The following is a 16,336-nucleotide window of genomic DNA, read 5'->3' as shown; positions in this document are numbered from 1 at the left end:
TCTCTCGTTCTATGTTGTAATCTGTTTTGTCTTAGGGAAAGGGGAAGCTTTTGAAGGGACAAAGCACTGAGCTTTTTTACAGCGCAACGTCTTATAAAAACCCTGTACTGCTTGTAACAAATTGAGTCTCCGGTTGCACTTTGCGAAGTGGCAACAGGGCTCCCAATATTGCAATATTGAAATAAAGACCTTACTCAGGTGAGAACTCTCTCTTGTGGCTTCCTTGATAGTTAAATTTCCACGACACACCGCCGTTGTTTTTCTCCATCGGAAGTTTGTCGTTAAGGAAAAACATCGCTGTCATTTTCTTGCCAGCCGGCGGCATTTCATGTGCAGCGATGAGCCAGATTTGTATTTCGGATTTCGGAAGTTGTGTGAATTTCTTGAAGCTGAAAGTCAACTCGCTCCAGAAAAGAAATGTGCAGTCGCATGAAAGCCGTGCCTGCTTATTAAACCGCAGGACCTGAGCTTGCGTTCTGTTTCTCATCGCGTTCGCAAAGGCGATTCCTGCCTCTAACACTGCTATGTCTGCGATTCAAAGTGCCGTGTGGAGCAGCTTCTAAAGTCTTGTTCACGCTCCTCCGATGTTGCTTTCTCTCTGCCTAACGAAGTTCCATTTTGGTGTCGGAGCGGGGAGACCTAATCATTCCAGCTTTAAGCCACCCTTCAATCTTCTGAGGGGTGTCTGAGTGCTAGCATGTCATTTGCCTTTTTTTTTTTTGAAACGGAGAGCGACGTTGAAAAAGGTTACCTCCGCCGCCTCGCCCTCCGTGTTAAATGATCGCAAGACGGTGGCGGCGGCGCTCCCTGTAGTTGTGGCCGAGCGGTTAAGGCGATGGACTAGAAAGCCATTGGGCTCTCCCCGCGGCGGGTCGAATCCTGCCGACTACGGCGTCCTTCTCGTGTCGCCGTGCGCCTGCCCAGAAAAAGGCGGAGTGCCGTTTCTCTCTTCCTGCTTCTTGTACAAACGCTAAATCGCTTGGACCTGCTGCCTTGGAAGTCATGTCTTCAGCGTCCCCCAGCGACATTTCACACTTGGAAGCAGACAACCACGCTTTTGGCATTGGCATGCCTTGCGCCCTACTTCCAGCCTTTGAAGATCTAATTATTCAAACTGAAAGAACCGACTGAATAGGTGTTTGCAGTGCACCAGGAGGAGCAGTGACCATAGCAGTGGAGGGGTGAGGATGGCGCAGATGGAAACGTTTTCATGCGCTCCTCTGGGAGGAATGAAAATAAAAGGCGAAACCGGAAACAGTAGTAGCCGCAAGAGGAAGTGTCTTCAAGCGCCAAGCAAGCGCTCCTCGTTAGTATAGTGGTGCGTATTCCCGCCCGTCACGTGGGAGACCAGGGATGGATTGCTTGACGGCGAGCCGGGTTGCTTTTCTCCCATCAGATTCCAACCGCTAATGCTAACGCAGTTTGTGGGAGCTTACGTGCTTCTCCTTTTCCGTCATTTTCGGACGACTATTCCAAAGGGGTAACCTGATGGAATAGGGGCCTGAAGACACGAGGCATTCTTAAACCAGCACTGGGCTGCACGGCCTTCTGTTGCGATCAGATTATATTCGAGTGAAAAAGCCAGAGCAGCCGCTTCCATCCTATGGAGTACGAGCTAAATCAGGAGAGGTATGGGACACGCGCGTGCCTATAGGTGCACGTCTCCTACGTCAGGCTGCTTCACCCATGTGCACCCGACTGGAGAGGGAATGGAGCAAGCTTTTTGTCAGGAGTGGGATTCGAACCCACGCCTCCAGGGGAGACTGCGACCTGAACGCAGCGCCTTAGACCGCTCGGCCATCCTGACGCCAGTCCTCTCCCCCAAAGCGGTCTGATGAGCCACCGCGATCCCACTACGCTCTTCGAGTATCGCACTGTTATTAATACTACAGTGTGACTCCAGCATTAAAATGTTTGGAAAATGTGTCGGCCTTTATAATCCAGTGTAGAGCAGCGTGTGATGATTTGTGCTACAAAACACCAAGCGCTCAAAGTGACGTCTGCGTTTGTCACTGAAACTTTCAACTCTTTCATCACTTATGTAGGAAATACAAAGAGCAGTTAGGTGGAACGCGTAGGATGGCCGTCAGCAGAGTGGCGCAGCGGAAGTGTGCTGGGCCCATAACCCAGAGGTCGATGGATCGAAACCATCCTCTGCTACATGTGTCTTACGCATGGTTCATAAGCATTCCATTGGGTTAGCAAAGTGCATTAAAGTAGTGTGGATCTCCCTTTCCTTAAGTTCTGTTCTGAGTTTCTCTCTCGTGTGTGTTTGTGCAAGCTTGACACTTGCGGGACTCTTTCATCTTCACCAATACGGAGATGACCAAATGTGTCTTCGGTTGTTCTGAGATCTTTGATAGTTTCTTCGAATGCTTCAAGTGAACCTCGAAATCGAAGCAGTTATGTTTATATTGATTTCTCGCATTAATCATTATTAACCAGGAACAGCCAGCACAGTCGGTCGCATTAGTAATTATGTCACGTCTCTACTTAGCAGAGCATTCAAAGACCCACTGGAAGCAGGAAAGCACTAAGACACTGCAAAACTGAACTCGGGAAAATCATACTGGGAGCTCTGAGCGATGTCTGCATCCAAGCCATCCAATACGGACTCTGAGACCTTGGAATATCAACACTATGATGCGCTACCTTTTCCCTGGAGCAAAACGATGGAATTAGAAGAATGCTTACCGCAGGATACAACTGTGCCGTTGTTATTTGGAGCACGGTTTTCACTTGCATGAAAACTACAGCAGAACGTAGAAGGATGATCACAGAGGAGTCCACGCGGGCATGCTGAGGAGATTGTAGGTCGTACATTTCAATGATTACTGACATTTGCGCTGCTTGAGGTACAGTAATCAACAAAGAACAGGGTGTGCTACTCTCGAATCCGGTCACCACATGATGAAAAGCCAGGAAGTATACCTTGTCCAATTGACGTCAACAGGGACACGTTAACCCCTTGCTTCCCTGGCGCCCGGCTAGCTCAGTCGGTAGAGCATGAGACTCTTAATCTCAGGGTCGTGGGTTCGAGCCCCACGTTGGGCGGTGCCCGTCTCCTTATTAACAAAGTTTCGTGCTCATCCTTGACCCTCTTACACCTTGATGGTACCGAGCACTAAACTTTAATGCACAGGTGTGATGAAACTGAGATGAAAAGGGCTTATCTAGCTCTTTGCCCGAGAGATAAATCAAAGGTTCCGCAGACAATCCGTTGGCTCCGGTCACTCTGACGCAGATAGGAGCTGCAGCCATCATAACTTGTATGAAAACTGATAAGAGCTCCTGTCTATTTACAGTTTCATTTACTCTAGCCTTTCCTTAAACACTGCGTGTACGAAGGCTAAGAAATTGCAGAGCTATTCTAATACAATAACTATTTGGAATCTTTTCGCCATAACAGTTTCACTGTGATTTTGCAGGTAACACGTACGTACGTAACATTTTGAACCGCACTGGAAAAATATGGGAAAGAAATGGCGAAAAGCAACTCTTCAACACGTGGCAATATCTTCCTGAGCGGAGTCCTGTTCTCGAAGCTCGACACTCTGCAAGAGTCACTTCTCCCAACTTGCGCCCGCAGGTTTCCGTAGTGTGCCTGCAAAGAGCCATCCGTTTGAGACAGGCGCACGTTCCGATTTCATTGAACTAAGCTAGATGCACAATTTCGAATGCAGCCTTCATCACAAACGACAGTTCATTTCTCGAAAGCTTGTCATGTAAAAAAAGGAAACAAAGAACGAAAACATACAGCTGACAATCTTCTGAAGCTGCAGATTTAGCTTTTGAGAAATGGACATTTTATGTATGCAGATGCTTTTCAAGCGCTGGTTTTAGAACGTCGCTGTGCTTCCAGCATCATTCTCAGCCTTCTAAACTGCCTATCGAGGTGCCGATCACTTTGTAAAGCGCTTGAGAGGCCAGAGCTGCTCAAACTGCTCTTGCCGTTTCCTTCAATCAAAAGCACTATTTTTTTCGTTGTATGGAAAGCTTTTCAAGTCTTGCATCGACACGCACCTTTCCTGAAATGTCCAAAGGGTGAATGTTTCGCAAAGAAATTCAGTCTACCTTTAGGGGGCATGATGTTGAAATCGGAACAAGCCCTGGGTGGGCTTGAACCAGCAGCCGTTCAGTTAACAGCTGCACAGAAACGCCCCCCGCTTGCTTTGTATCATTCGCAAGTTTCTGGTTAAAGAGTAAAAAAGGCTGGAATTCTTTTCCAGAAGCAGCCGGCAGGATTTCTTCTGCACCCACCCAGAAAAGCCAAGAATTGTATTTCATCTGTCGCAAGCTGTATGTTCCAGAAAGAGAATGAATACTTGCATTAAACTGAATCAAGCCGACAGACACGCACCTGAAGTGGAAATCTAATAAGTAAATTGATTCTTAAAATGTAGAGAGCTTTGAAAAAAATATATTGGTGCTTTTAGATAATATATTTCAAGGATGTAATTGCTGTGCTACAGTACGTGCAGAATTTTAGAAAACAGTGCGTCAACAAAGTACACTGTTTGGGTAACTTTAGAAGACAATGTACCAAAACAATATATGCTGTCTGGGTCGTTAGAATTAGCCGAAAGTAACTGATAAGCTTTGAATAACAAATCTAGTGCTTCTTCTCTCGTTCTATGTTGTAATCTGTTTTGTCTTAGGGAAAGGGGAAGCTTTTGAAGGGACAAAGCACTGAGCTTTTTTACAGCGCAACGTCTTATAAAAACCCTGTACTGCTTGTAACAAATTGAGTCTCCGGTTGCACTTTGCGAAGTGGCAACAGGGCTCCCAATATTGCAATATTGAAATAAAGACCTTACTCAGGTGAGAACTCTCTCTTGTGGCTTCCTTGATAGTTAAATTTCCACGACACACCGCCGTTGTTTTTCTCCATCGGAAGTTTGTCGTTAAGGAAAAACATCGCTGTCATTTTCTTGCCAGCCGGCGGCATTTCTTGTGCAGCGATGAGCCAGATTTGTATTTCGGATTTCGGAAGTTGTGTGAATTTCTTGAAGCTGAAAGTCAACTCGCTCCAGAAAAGAAATGTGCAGTCGCATGAAAGCCGTGCCTGCTTATTAAACCGCAGGACCTGAGCTTGCGTTCTGTTTCTCATCGCGTTCGCAAAGGCGATTCCTGCCTCTAACACTGCTATGTCTGCGATTCAAAGTGCCGTGTGGAGCAGCTTCTAAAGTCTTGTTCACGCTCCTCCGATGTTGCTTTCTCTCTGCCTAACGAAGTTCCATTTTGGTGTCGGAGCGGGGAGACCTAATCATTCCAGCTTTAAGCCACCCTTCAATCTTCTGAGGGGTGTCTGAGTGCTAGCATGTCATTTGCCTTTTTTTTTTTTGAAACGGAGAGCGACGTTGAAAAAGGTTACCTCCGCCGCCTCGCCCTCCGTGTTAAATGATCGCAAGACGGCGGCGGCGGCGCTCCCTGTAGTTGTGGCCGAGCGGTTAAGGCGATGGACTAGAAAGCCATTGGGCTCTCCCCGCGCCGGGTCGAATCCTGCCGACTACGGCGTCCTTCTCGTGTCGCCGTGCGCCTGCCCAGAAAAAGGCGGAGTGCCGTTTCTCTCTTCCTGCTTCTTGTACAAACGCTAAATCGCTTGGACCTGCTGCCTTGGAAGTCATGTCTTCAGCGTCCCCCAGCGACATTTCACACTTGGAAGCAGACAACCACGCTTTTGGCATTGGCATGCCTTGCGCCCTACTTCCAGCCTTTGAAGATCTAATTATTCAAACTGAAAGAACCGACTGAATAGGTGTTTGCAGTGCACCAGGAGGAGCAGTGACCATAGCAGTGGAGGGGTGAGGATGGCACAGATGGAAACGTTTTCATGCGCTCCTCTGGGAGGAATGAAAATAAAAGGCGAAACCGGAAACAGTAGTAGCCGCAAGAGGAAGTGTCTTCAAGCGCCAAGCAAGCGCTCCTCGTTAGTATAGTGGTGCGTATTCCCGCCCGTCACGTGGGAGACCAGGGATGGATTGCTTGACGGCGAGCCGGGTTGCTTTTCTCCCATCAGATTCCAACCGCTAATGCTAACGCAGTTTGTGGGAGCTTACGTGCTTCTCCTTTTCCGTCATTTTCGGACGACTATTCCAAAGGGGTAACCTGATGGAATAGGGGCCTGAAGACACGAGGCATTCTTAAACCAGCACTGGGCTGCACGGCCTTCTGTTGCGATCAGATTATATTCGAGTGAAAAAGCCAGAGCAGCCGCTTCCATCCTATGGAGTACGAGCTAAATCAGGAGAGGTATGGGACACGCGCGTGCCTATAGGTGCACGTCTCCTACGTCAGGCTGCTTCACCCATGTGCACCCGACTGGAGAGGGAATGGAGCAAGCTTTTTGCCAGGAGTGGGATTCGAACCCACGCCTCCAGGGGAGACTGCGACCTGAACGCAGCGCCTTAGACCGCTCGGCCATCCTGACGCCAGCCCTCTCCCCCAAAGCGGTCTGATGAGCCACCGCGATCCCACTACGCTCTTCGAGTATCGCACTGTTATTAATACTACAGTGTGACTCCAGCATTAAAATGTTTGGAAAATGTGTCGGCCTTTATAATCCAGTGTAGAGCAGCGTGTGATGATTTGTGCTACAAAACACCAAGCGCTCAAAGTGACGTCTGCGTTTGTCACTGAAACTTTCAACTCTTTCATCACTTATGTAGGAAATACAAAGAGCAGTTAGGTGGAACGCGTAGGATGGCCGTCAGCAGAGTGGCGCAGCGGAAGTGTGCTGGGCCCATAACCCAGAGGTCGATGGATCGAAACCATTCTCTGCTACATGTGTCTTACGCATGGTTCATAAGCATTCCATTGGGTTAGCAAAGTGCATTAAAGTAGTGTGGATCTCCCTTTCCTTAAGTTCTGTTCTGAGTTTCTCTCTCGTGTGTGTTTGTGCAAGCTTGACACTTGCGGGACTCTTTCATCTTCACCAATACGGAGATGACCAAATGTGTCTTCGGTTGTTCTGAGATCTTTGATAGTTTCTTCGAATGCTTCAAGTGAACCTCGAAATCGAAGCAGTTATGTTTATATTGATTTCTCGCATTAATCATTATTAACCAGGAACAGCCAGCACAGTCGGTCGCATTAGTAATTATGTCACGTCTCTACTTAGCAGAGCATTCAAAGACCCACTGGAAGCAGGAAAGCACTAAGACACTGCAAAACTGAACTCGGGAAAATCATACTGGGAGCTCTGAGCGATGTCTGCATCCAAGCCATCCAATACGGACTCTGAGACCTTGGAATATCAACACTATGATGCGCTACCTTTTCCCTGGAGCAAAACGATGGAATTAGAAGAATGCTTACCGCAGGATACAACTGTGCCGTTGTTATTTGGAGCACGGTTTTCACTTGCATGAAAACTACAGCAGAACGTAGAAGGATGATCACAGAGGAGTCCACGCGGGCATGCTGAGGAGATTGTAGGTCGTACATTTCAATGATTACTGACATTTGCGCTGCTTGAGGTACAGTAATCAACAAAGAACAGGGTGTGCTACTCTCGAATCCGGTCACCACATGATGAAAAGCCAGGAAGTATACCTTGTCCAATTGACGTCAACAGGGACACGTTAACCCCTTGCTTCCCTGGCGCCCGGCTAGCTCAGTCGGTAGAGCATGAGACTCTTAATCTCAGGGTCGTGGGTTCGAGCCCCACGTTGGGCGGTGCCCGTCTCCTTATTAACAAAGTTTCGTGCTCATCCTTGACCCTCTTACACCTTGATGGTACCGAGCACTAAACTTTAATGCACAGGTGTGATGAAACTGAGATGAAAAGGGCTTATCTATCTCTTTGCCCGAGAGATAAATCAAAGGTTCCGCAGACAATCCGTTGGCTCCGGTCACTCTGACGCAGATAGGAGCTGCAGCCATCATAACTTGTATGAAAACTGATAAGAGCTCCTGTCTATTTACAGTTTCATTTACTCTAGCCTTTCCTTAAACACTGCGTGTACGAAGGCTAAGAAATTGCAGAGCTATTCTAATACAATAACTATTTGGAATCTTTTCGCCATAACAGTTTCACTGTGATTTTGCAGGTAACACGTACGTACGTAACATTTTGAACCGCACTAGAAAAATATGGGAAAGAAATGGCGAAAAGCAACTCTTCAACACGTGGCAATATCTTCCTGAGCGGAGTCCTGTTCTCGAAGCTCGACACTCTGCAAGAGTCACTTCTCCCAACTTGCGCCCGCAGGTTTCCGTAGTGTGCCTGCAAAGAGCCATCCGTTTGAGACAGGCGCACGTTCCGATTTCATTGAACTAAGCTAGATGCACAATTTCGAATGCAGCCTTCATCACAAACGAAAGTTCATTTCTCGAAAGCTTGTCATGTAAAAAAAGGAAACAAAGAACGAAAACATACAGCTGACAATCTTCTGAAGCTGCAGATTTAGCTTTTGAGAAATGGACATTTTATGTATGCAGATGCTTTTCAAGCGCTGGTTTTAGAACGTCGCTGTGCTTCCAGCATCATTCTCAGCCTTCTAAACTGCCTATCGAGGTGCCGATCACTTTGTAAAGCGCTTGAGAGGCCAGAGCTGCTCAAACTGCTCTTGCCGTTTCCTTCAATCAAAAGCACTATTTTTTTCGTTGTATGGAAAGCTTTTCAAGTCTTGCATCGACACGCACCTTTCCTGAAATGTCCAAAGGGTGAATGTTTCGCAAAGAAATCCAGTCTACCTTTAGGGGGCATGATGTTGAAATCGGAACAAGCCCTGGGTGGGCTTGAACCAGCAGCCGTTCAGTTAACAGCTGCACAGAAACGCCCCCCGCTTGCTTTGTATCATTCGCAAGTTTCTGGTTAAAGAGTAAAAAAGGCTGGAATTCTTTTCCAGAAGCAGCCGGCAGGATTTCTTCTGCACCCACCCAGAAAAGCCAAGAATTGTATTTCATCTGTCGCAAGCTGTATGTTCCAGAAAGAGAATGAATACTTGCATTAAACTGAATCAAGCCGACAGACACGCACCTGAAGTGGAAATCTAATAAGTAAATTGATTCTTAAAATGTAGAGAGCTTTGAAAAAAATATATTGGTGCTTTTAGATAATATATTTCAAGGATGTAATTGCTGTGCTACAGTACGTGCAGAATTTTAGAAAACAGTGCGTCAACAAAGTACACTGTTTGGGTAACTTTAGAAGACAATGTACCAAAACAATATATGCTGTCTGGGTCGTTAGAATTAGCCGAAAGTAACTGATAAGCTTTGAATAACAAATCTAGTGCTTCTTCTCTCGTTCTATGTTGTAATCTGTTTTGTCTTAGGGAAAGGGGAAGCTTTTGAAGGGACAAAGCACTGAGCTTTTTTACAGCGCAACGTCTTATAAAAACCCTGTACTGCTTGTAACAAATTGAGTCTCCGGTTGCACTTTGCGAAGTGGCAACAGGGCTCCCAATATTGCAATATTGAAATAAAGACCTTACTCAGGTGAGAACTCTCTCTTGTGGCTTCCTTGATAGTTAAATTTCCACGACATACCGCCGTTGTTTTTCTCCATCGGAAGTTTGTCGTTAAGGAAAAACATCGCTGTCATTTTCTTGCCAGCCGGCGGCATTTCTTGTGCAGCGATGAGCCAGATTTGTATTTCGGATTTCGGAAGTTGTGTGAATTTCTTGAAGCTGAAAGTCAACTCGCTCCAGAAAAGAAATGTGCAGTCGCATGAAAGTCGTGCCTGCTTATTAAACCGCAGGACCTGAGCTTGCGTTCTGTTTCTCATCGCGTTCGCAAAGGCGATTCCTGCCTCTAACACTGCTATGTCTGCGATTCAAAGTGCCGTGTGGAGCAGCTTCTAAAGTCTTGTTCACGCTCCTCCGATGTTGCTTTCTCTCTGCCTAACGAAGTTCCATTTTGGTGTCGGAGCGGGGAGACCTAATCATTCCAGCTTTAAGCCACCCTTCAATCTTCTGAGGGGTGTCTGAGTGCTAGCATGTCATTTGCCTTTTTTTTGAAACGGAGAGCGACGTTGAAAAAGGTTACCTCCGCCGCCTCGCCCTCCGTGTTAAATGATCGCAAGACGGCGCGGCGGCGCTCCCTGTAGTTGTGGCCGAGCGGTTAAGGCGATGGACTAGAAAGCCATTGGGCTCTCCCCGCGCCGGGTCGAATCCTGCCGACTACGGCTTCCTTCTCGTGTCGCCGTGCGCCTGCCCAGAAAAAGGCGGAGTGCCGTTTCTCTCTTCCTGCTTCTTGTACAAACGCTAAATCGCTTGGACCTGCTGCCTTGGAAGTCATGTCTTCAGCGTCCCCCAGCGACATTTCACACTTGGAAGCAGACAACCACGCTTTTGGCATTGGCATGCCTTGCGCCCTACTTCCAGCCTTTGAAGATCTAACTATTCAAACTGAAAGAACCGACTGAATAGGTGTTTGCAGTGCACCAGGAGGAGCAGTGACCATAGCAGTGGAGGGGTGAGGATGGCGCAGATGGAAACGTTTTCATGCGCTCCTCTGGGAGGAATGAAAATAAAAGGCGAAACCGGAAACAGTAGTAGCCGCAAGAGGAAGTGTCTTCAAGCGCCAAGCAAGCGCTCCTCGTTAGTATAGTGGTGCGTATTCCCGCCCGTCACGTGGGAGACCAGGGATGGATTGCTTGACGGCGAGCCGGGTTGCTTTTCTCCCATCAGATTCCAACCGCTAATGCTAACGCAGTTTGTGGGAGCTTACGTGCTTCTCCTTTTCCGTCATTTTCGGACGACTATTCCAAAGGGGTAACCTGATGGAATAGGGGCCTGAAGACACGAGGCATTCTTAAACCAGCACTGGGCTGCACGGCCTTCTGTTGCGATCAGATTATATTCGAGTGAAAAAGCCAGAGCAGCCGCTTCCATCCTATGGAGTACGAGCTAAATCAGGAGAGGTATGGGACACGCGCGTGCCTATAGGTGCACGTCTCCTACGTCAGGCTGCTTCACCCATGTGCACCCGACTGGAGAGGGAATGGAGCAAGCTTTTTGTCAGGAGTGGGATTCGAACCCACGCCTCCAGGGGAGACTGCGACCTGAACGCAGCGCCTTAGACCGCTCGGCCATCCTGACGCCAGCCCTCTCCCCCAAAGCGGTCTGATGAGCCACCGCGATCCCACTACGCTCTTCGAGTATCGCACTGTTATTAATACTACAGTGTGACTCCAGCATTAAAATGTTTGGAAAATGTGTCGGCCTTTATAATCCAGTGTAGAGCAGCGTGTGATGATTTGTGCTACAAAACACCAAGCGCTCAAAGTGACGTCTGCGTTTGTCACTGAAACTTTCAACTCTTTCATCACTTATGTAGGAAATACAAAGAGCAGTTAGGTGGAACGCGTAGGATGGCCGTCAGCAGAGTGGCGCAGCGGAAGTGTGCTGGGCCCATAACCCAGAGGTCGATGGATCGAAACCATCCTCTGCTACATGTGTCTTACGCATGGTTCATAAGCATTCCATTGGGTTAGCAAAGTGCATTAAAGTAGTGTGGATCTCCCTTTCCTTAAGTTCTGTTCTGAGTTTCTCTCTCGTGTGTGTTTGTGCAAGCTTGACACTTGCGGGACTCTTTCATCTTCACCAATACGGAGATGACCAAATGTGTCTTCGGTTGTTCTGAGATCTTTGATAGTTTCTTCGAATGCTTCAAGTGAACCTCGAAATCGAAGCAGTTATGTTTATATTGATTTCTCGCATTAATCATTATTAACCAGGAACAGCCAGCACAGTCGGTCGCATTAGTAATTATGTCACGTCTCTACTTAGCAGAGCATTCAAAGACCCACTGGAAGCAGGAAAGCACTAAGACACTGCAAAACTGAACTCGGGAAAATCATACTGGGAGCTCTGAGCGATGTCTGCATCCAAGCCATCCAATACGGACTCTGAGACCTTGGAATATCAACACTATGATGCGCTACCTTTTCCCTGGAGCAAAACGATGGAATTAGAAGAATGCTTACCGCAGGATACAACTGTGCCGTTGTTATTTGGAGCACGGTTTTCACTTGCATGAAAACTACAGCAGAACGTAGAAGGATGATCACAGAGGAGTCCACGCGGGCATGCTGAGGAGATTGTAGGTCGTACATTTCAATGATTACTGACATTTGCGCTGCTTGAGGTACAGTAATCAACAAAGAACAGGGTGTGCTACTCTCGAATCCGGTCACCACATGATGAAAAGCCAGGAAGTATACCTTGTCCAATTGACGTCAACAGGGACACGTTAACCCCTTGCTTCCCTGGCGCCCGGCTAGCTCAGTCGGTAGAGCATGAGACTCTTAATCTCAGGGTCGTGGGTTCGAGCCCCACGTTGGGCGGTGCCCGTCTCCTTATTAACAAAGTTTCGTGCTCATCCTTGACCCTCTTACACCTTGATGGTACCGAGCACTAAACTTTAATGCACAGGTGTGATGAAACTGAGATGAAAAGGGCTTATCTATCTCTTTGCCCGAGAGATAAATCAAAGGTTCCGCAGACAATCCGTTGGCTCCGGTCACTCTGACGCAGATAGGAGCTGCAGCCATCATAACTTGTATGAAAACTGATAAGAGCTCCTGTCTATTTACAGTTTCATTTACTCTAGCCTTTCCTTAAACACTGCGTGTACGAAGGCTAAGAAATTGCAGAGCTATTCTAATACAATAACTATTTGGAATCTTTTCGCCATAACAGTTTCACTGTGATTTTGCAGGTAACACGTACGTACGTAACATTTTGAACCGCACTAGAAAAATATGGGAAAGAAATGGCGAAAAGCAACTCTTCAACACGTGGCAATATCTTCCTGAGCGGAGTCCTGTTCTCGAAGCTCGACACTCTGCAAGAGTCACTTCTCCCAACTTGCGCCCGCAGGTTTCCGTAGTGTGCCTGCAAAGAGCCATCCGTTTGAGACAGGCGCACGTTCCGATTTCATTGAACTAAGCTAGATGCACAATTTCGAATGCAGCCTTCATCACAAACGAAAGTTCATTTCTCGAAAGCTTGTCATGTAAAAAAAGGAAACAAAGAACGAAAACATACAGCTGACAATCTTCTGAAGCTGCAGATTTAGCTTTTGAGAAATGGACATTTTATGTATGCAGATGCTTTTCAAGCGCTGGTTTTAGAACGTCGCTGTGCTTCCAGCATCATTCTCAGCCTTCTAAACTGCCTATCGAGGTGCCGATCACTTTGTAAAGCGCTTGAGAGGCCAGAGCTGCTCAAACTGCTCTTGCCGTTTCCTTCAATCAAAAGCACTATTTTTTTCGTTGTATGGAAAGCTTTTCAAGTCTTGCATCGACACGCACCTTTCCTGAAATGTCCAAAGGGTGAATGTTTCGCAAAGAAATCCAGTCTACCTTTAGGGGGCATGATGTTGAAATCGGAACAAGCCCTGGGTGGGCTTGAACCAGCAGCCGTTCAGTTAACAGCTGCACAGAAACGCCCCCCGCTTGCTTTGTATCATTCGCAAGTTTCTGGTTAAAGAGTAAAAAAGGCTGGAATTCTTTTCCAGAAGCAGCCGGCAGGATTTCTTCTGCACCCACCCAGAAAAGCCAAGAATTGTATTTCATCTGTCGCAAGCTGTATGTTCCAGAAAGAGAATGAATACTTGCATTAAACTGAATCAAGCCGACAGACACGCACCTGAAGTGGAAATCTAATAAGTAAATTGATTCTTAAAATGTAGAGAGCTTTGAAAAAAATATATTGGTGCTTTTAGATAATATATTTCAAGGATGTAATTGCTGTGCTACAGTACGTGCAGAATTTTAGAAAACAGTGCGTCAACAAAGTACACTGTTTGGGTAACTTTAGAAGACAATGTACCAAAACAATATATGCTGTCTGGGTCGTTAGAATTAGCCGAAAGTAACTGATAAGCTTTGAATAACAAATCTAGTGCTTCTTCTCTCGTTCTATGTTGTAATCTGTTTTGTCTTAGGGAAAGGGGAAGCTTTTGAAGGGACAAAGCACTGAGCTTTTTTACAGCGCAACGTCTTATAAAAACCCTGTACTGCTTGTAACAAATTGAGTCTCCGGTTGCACTTTGCGAAGTGGCAACAGGGCTCCCAATATTGCAATATTGAAATAAAGACCTTACTCAGGTGAGAACTCTCTCTTGTGGCTTCCTTGATAGTTAAATTTCCACGACATACCGCCGTTGTTTTTCTCCATCGGAAGTTTGTCGTTAAGGAAAAACATCGCTGTCATTTTCTTGCCAGCCGGCGGCATTTCTTGTGCAGCGATGAGCCAGATTTGTATTTCGGATTTCGGAAGTTGTGTGAATTTCTTGAAGCTGAAAGTCAACTCGCTCCAGAAAAGAAATGTGCAGTCGCATGAAAGTCGTGCCTGCTTATTAAACCGCAGGACCTGAGCTTGCGTTCTGTTTCTCATCGCGTTCGCAAAGGCGATTCCTGCCTCTAACACTGCTATGTCTGCGATTCAAAGTGCCGTGTGGAGCAGCTTCTAAAGTCTTGTTCACGCTCCTCCGATGTTGCTTTCTCTCTGCCTAACGAAGTTCCATTTTGGTGTCGGAGCGGGGAGACCTAATCATTCCAGCTTTAAGCCACCCTTCAATCTTCTGAGGGGTGTCTGAGTGCTAGCATGTCATTTGCCTTTTTTTTGAAACGGAGAGCGACGTTGAAAAAGGTTACCTCCGCCGCCTCGCCCTCCGTGTTAAATGATCGCAAGACGGCGCGGCGGCGCTCCCTGTAGTTGTGGCCGAGCGGTTAAGGCGATGGACTAGAAAGCCATTGGGCTCTCCCCGCGCCGGGTCGAATCCTGCCGACTACGGCTTCCTTCTCGTGTCGCCGTGCGCCTGCCCAGAAAAAGGCGGAGTGCCGTTTCTCTCTTCCTGCTTCTTGTACAAACGCTAAATCGCTTGGACCTGCTGCCTTGGAAGTCATGTCTTCAGCGTCCCCCAGCGACATTTCACACTTGGAAGCAGACAACCACGCTTTTGGCATTGGCATGCCTTGCGCCCTACTTCCAGCCTTTGAAGATCTAACTATTCAAACTGAAAGAACCGACTGAATAGGTGTTTGCAGTGCACCAGGAGGAGCAGTGACCATAGCAGTGGAGGGGTGAGGATGGCGCAGATGGAAACGTTTTCATGCGCTCCTCTGGGAGGAATGAAAATAAAAGGCGAAACCGGAAACAGTAGTAGCCGCAAGAGGAAGTGTCTTCAAGCGCCAAGCAAGCGCTCCTCGTTAGTATAGTGGTGCGTATTCCCGCCCGTCACGTGGGAGACCAGGGATGGATTGCTTGACGGCGAGCCGGGTTGCTTTTCTCCCATCAGATTCCAACCGCTAATGCTAACGCAGTTTGTGGGAGCTTACGTGCTTCTCCTTTTCCGTCATTTTCGGACGACTATTCCAAAGGGGTAACCTGATGGAATAGGGGCCTGAAGACACGAGGCATTCTTAAACCAGCACTGGGCTGCACGGCCTTCTGTTGCGATCAGATTATATTCGAGTGAAAAAGCCAGAGCAGCCGCTTCCATCCTATGGAGTACGAGCTAAATCAGGAGAGGTATGGGACACGCGCGTGCCTATAGGTGCACGTCTCCTACGTCAGGCTGCTTCACCCATGTGCACCCGACTGGAGAGGGAATGGAGCAAGCTTTTTGTCAGGAGTGGGATTCGAACCCACGCCTCCAGGGGAGACTGCGACCTGAACGCAGCGCCTTAGACCGCTCGGCCATCCTGACGCCAGCCCTCTCCCCCAAAGCGGTCTGATGAGCCACCGCGATCCCACTACGCTCTTCGAGTATCGCACTGTTATTAATACTACAGTGTGACTCCAGCATTAAAATGTTTGGAAAATGTGTCGGCCTTTATAATCCAGTGTAGAGCAGCGTGTGATGATTTGTGCTACAAAACACCAAGCGCTCAAAGTGACGTCTGCGTTTGTCACTGAAACTTTCAACTCTTTCATCACTTATGTAGGAAATACAAAGAGCAGTTAGGTGGAACGCGTAGGATGGCCGTCAGCAGAGTGGCGCAGCGGAAGTGTGCTGGGCCCATAACCCAGAGGTCGATGGATCGAAACCATCCTCTGCTACATGTGTCTTACGCATGGTTCATAAGCATTCCATTGGGTTAGCAAAGTGCATTAAAGTAGTGTGGATCTCCCTTTCCTTAAGTTCTGTTCTGAGTTTCTCTCTCGTGTGTGTTTGTGCAAGCTTGACACTTGCGGGACTCTTTCATCTTCACCAATACGGAGATGACCAAATGTGTCTTCGGTTGTTCTGAGATCTTTGATAGTTTCTTCGAATGCTTCAAGTGAACCTCGAAATCGAAGCAGTTATGTTTATATTGATTTCTCGCATTAATCATTATTAACCAGGAACAGCCAGCACAGTCGGTCGCATTAGTAAT

The 16,336-nt window shown here is 47.4% G+C and overlaps 7 non-coding genes across 7 annotated transcripts; 3 read left to right on the top strand and 4 right to left on the bottom strand.

The window, feature by feature from the left end:
• Positions 1-1,724: 1,724 nt before the first annotated feature.
• trnal-cag (transfer RNA leucine (anticodon CAG)) lies at positions 1,725-1,807 on the bottom strand. The gene has a single exon. It is a non-coding gene; the product is annotated as a tRNA-Leu (tRNA).
• A 1,174-nt stretch (positions 1,808-2,981) lies between these two features.
• trnak-cuu (transfer RNA lysine (anticodon CUU)) lies at positions 2,982-3,054 on the top strand. Its single transcript has one exon. It is a non-coding gene; the product is annotated as a tRNA-Lys (tRNA).
• A 3,293-nt stretch (positions 3,055-6,347) lies between these two features.
• Positions 6,348-6,430, bottom strand: trnal-cag (transfer RNA leucine (anticodon CAG)). Its single transcript has one exon. It is a non-coding gene; the product is annotated as a tRNA-Leu (tRNA).
• Positions 6,431-7,604: 1,174 nt separating this feature from the next.
• On the top strand, positions 7,605-7,677 carry trnak-cuu (transfer RNA lysine (anticodon CUU)). Its single transcript has one exon. It is a non-coding gene; the product is annotated as a tRNA-Lys (tRNA).
• A 3,288-nt stretch (positions 7,678-10,965) lies between these two features.
• On the bottom strand, positions 10,966-11,048 carry trnal-cag (transfer RNA leucine (anticodon CAG)). The gene has a single exon. It is a non-coding gene; the product is annotated as a tRNA-Leu (tRNA).
• A 1,174-nt stretch (positions 11,049-12,222) lies between these two features.
• trnak-cuu (transfer RNA lysine (anticodon CUU)) lies at positions 12,223-12,295 on the top strand. Its single transcript has one exon. It is a non-coding gene; the product is annotated as a tRNA-Lys (tRNA).
• A 3,288-nt stretch (positions 12,296-15,583) lies between these two features.
• On the bottom strand, positions 15,584-15,666 carry trnal-cag (transfer RNA leucine (anticodon CAG)). Its single transcript has one exon. It is a non-coding gene; the product is annotated as a tRNA-Leu (tRNA).
• Positions 15,667-16,336: the final 670 nt, after the last annotated feature.

This window comes from Atractosteus spatula, chromosome 25 (assembly GCF_055471065.1).
Source record: "Atractosteus spatula isolate fAtrSpa1 chromosome 25, fAtrSpa1.hap1, whole genome shotgun sequence".
Lineage (NCBI taxonomy): Eukaryota > Metazoa > Chordata > Actinopteri > Semionotiformes > Lepisosteidae > Atractosteus > Atractosteus spatula.
The sequence above is the reverse complement of the archived record's forward strand: the minus strand, read 5'-3'. Positions and strand labels throughout refer to the sequence as shown.